Below are 3,036 nucleotides of genomic sequence, written 5' to 3'. Positions count from 1 at the left end.
CTTTATTTCTCTTTTTTATTTTTTTATTTTTTTTTTTTTTTTTCCTTTTTGAAGCTAACGCGAAAGCCCAAAGCCGAGTTTCGTCGCGAAGGAAACACGTCTCGATCGTGGATCGCACTCTCTCGTGTCAATCATATGCATCTCCCTCCCGCCTAAACTCATTTTTCTGACAGGTGAACCAATTCGCCGAAAGATGGCGATGGTGTAGCGCGTCACGAGCGCCCACCCGGTCAATACCAGAATAACGAAGAAAGGGTCCAGCTTCGGCGGCACGCTAACCTCGATTCGGAGCGCGCGCCACTACTGCAACTCTTTATTACCGCGTTCTTGCTCTCGATCGAGAGAACTCGGTGATCGATACTGCCTATGGCCTTGAACGCAGTAAACTTTTCGACTCGTTTAACAAAGTGTAGGGGAATATAATTAGGTATGTGAGTCAAAAAAATATCGTTTTGTTTTTGTAAGATGAGAAACGGCACGTGCACTCGTTGTATGGTTGAATTGAAATATTTGAATTAATTTCAGAATGATATGAGATTGAATATAAAGGAAAAAACATGTAGTCTTTTCAAGATAAGAATGTTTCAATGTTTTTCCTTAGTAGTGATTGAATTTCTTGTACGATTTGAATTTAAATAACCTATTGCGATAAATATTGAATTATATTCTACAGTCTTTACACAGTATTTTAATGTTTCAACCATTTTTTTTCATCGTACAATTGAAGTATAAATATTTAATGTTTAGTAAATTGTCTCATGGGCAAACCCGGTTTACATTATATGTCACAACATAAATATTAAACAAATAAGCTGAAGCAAGACGAATATTTTTTTGATAACAATAAGTAAATGTAAGAAATAGATTTTATAAATAATTAAAATAAGTTTTCTATTTTGTGATTCTTTGAGAATCAATTAAGATAATTTAACAATAACCATTCTTTTTATCAAAAATCAAAATTTGCTACCAAACAAAATTACATTTACAGAATTTGGTTTCGTTCTATTAATTAGGATTTTTTTTGATATTTTGTGAATAAAATTTTTTCAAAACAATACTTTCTGATTCTATAACTTCAATTAAAATTTCTATTTTAATTGAATCAAAGCTTTTTCTACCAATTTCGATTTTTCTGAGCAAGATAGGTTAGGTCTTGCCACTTACTCGAGTGTAATTACAGATAACCGAAATTAATCTTTGACATTGCGTCAGTCTTTCGAAATTGATGATGGTTGAATAATAATATACGTATAACGATCCATTTATAATTGTATTCCGGTAATCCAATAATGCAATTATAAAATGAACTATGTCGATGCTGATTATATTTTCGAATATGGAACAAAAGGGGAAATCTCTTTTGTACCTCTACATTTAAATCTCACATCGTACGGGTCAATGGTTGCTAATGACAGGTATGATCCGATCACCAATTAATTTCAACCGCGTTATTCGCGCGTGCATTCAAACGGGAGCCTTTCGTTTATGCGTTTTTTGACGAGAATGAAAAAAAAAAAAATAGGAAAAATTAAACGAGGCGTTAACGTTGTTTAATTGCACGACGAAAAAATAGAGAGAAACACGAATCGATGCCTAATCGCGATAACTCGATCCCCGAGGTCGTGCCAAGAAAAATAGGTTTTATAGGTTAGGTTTCCACGAATGCTGCAACCCACTTCGAAACAGATTCCCTAGAAAGCAGAACTAAAGCAATCTCCGTTTATATAATTTTCTACTTAAATCGAATTTTGAAACTCGTGATAGTTAATGCATCTTTGACAGTGAAATAGTATCGATCGATATTTTTTTGATTTATTGCGATCAAAAGGAGATCACAAAGAATCGCATCTGCTAATAATGTTACCAGGAAAATTTATGTAAAAGAAATCGAATTTCGAAAGAATTTCGTAGAAACTGTAACGATAATTATTTCTAAAATTGCAGAATATCCCTTCTCTTTTATCTTCTCAATATATTGCTTTTATAACCTAAATAACGAGAATTGTGAAAATAAGGATACAATTATTAAAATTCTAGTGGAAACTGGAAGTTGTATATCTTCAAGAAAGAAGATATTAAACGATATTTGGAAAAGCGATTCTTAATCAAATTATTATATTAAATATTAAATTAAGATACAATAATTTTTATCATTCATTCTTCAAATACACTGATAGAACAAAAATAGATTCTATGTTACTAACAATCATGCGAAAACCATTTCGTTTACCGTTAAATCGACGACCCGGATCTTCTTATTGGAGACTATCATTTATCTCAGTGATTCTCAATCTTTTCGAAATTACAAAATACTTTTACAAGAAAAATTACGATACATCGTATGTTAAAAATAAGTTCATGAATATATAAAGAGTATAATTTCTATAAAAAAAAATATAAAAATTTCTATGTGAGAAGTACTACAAAAATACTATATGTAAAATAGTTATATTACTATATGTTATTCTTAGATTAGTAAAAAAATAATTTGAATTTGTTCACCAATAATTTGTTTCGTTGTTCAATCTCAAAATATTACTATTTTGAAAAAACACTAGTTGAGAACCACTGGCCCGCACGATAACCCGAAATAAAGAACGAAATTCCCTCATCAATTCTCAACAATTTTATAAAGCATTTATAACAAGATTAATATCAATTCACCAATATTCTCAGGAGCGCAGATTGAGAATCACTGAGCCTACCATTAACACAATCCTTATTCAAATCAAAAATCGACGTAACTTTCCCCTTGACCCAGAAGAATAACAATACTCGTAATATCAACGCAAACGTATTCCAAATAGATTGAGAACCACCATTAACACAATGATCATTACCCAAATGAAAAAAACCCTATCCAAAAATATAATAATTTTCCTCCTAACCCAATAATCTAACCGCAACAACAACGATACTTGTAACAAGTTTCCAAAACAATAATGGTTGAGAGCCACTGGTCTACCCACCCAAAGATCCCGTGACGGAAAAATCATCCGCTGGACCGAGATTCGCGGCTATCGTCCACGGGAT

The 3,036-nt window shown here is 32.0% G+C and overlaps 1 protein-coding gene across 1 annotated transcript in view; it reads right to left on the bottom strand.

Moving 5' to 3' along the window:
- The window catches only part of LOC102679886, a 10,556-nt gene extending 7,542 nt beyond the window's left edge, over positions 1-3,014 (bottom strand). Inside the window, exon 1 of the mRNA XM_006623297.2 lies at positions 2,973-3,014. The gene's annotated coding sequence lies outside the window, so the exon portion shown is untranslated. The remainder of the gene's footprint in view (positions 1-2,972) is intronic.
- Positions 3,015-3,036: the final 22 nt, after the last annotated feature.

This window comes from Apis dorsata, unplaced genomic scaffold (assembly GCF_000469605.1).
Source record: "Apis dorsata unplaced genomic scaffold, Apis dorsata 1.3 scaffold_877, whole genome shotgun sequence".
Taxonomy (NCBI): Eukaryota; Metazoa; Arthropoda; class Insecta; order Hymenoptera; family Apidae; genus Apis; species Apis dorsata.
The sequence above is the reverse complement of the archived record's forward strand: the minus strand, read 5'-3'. Positions and strand labels throughout refer to the sequence as shown.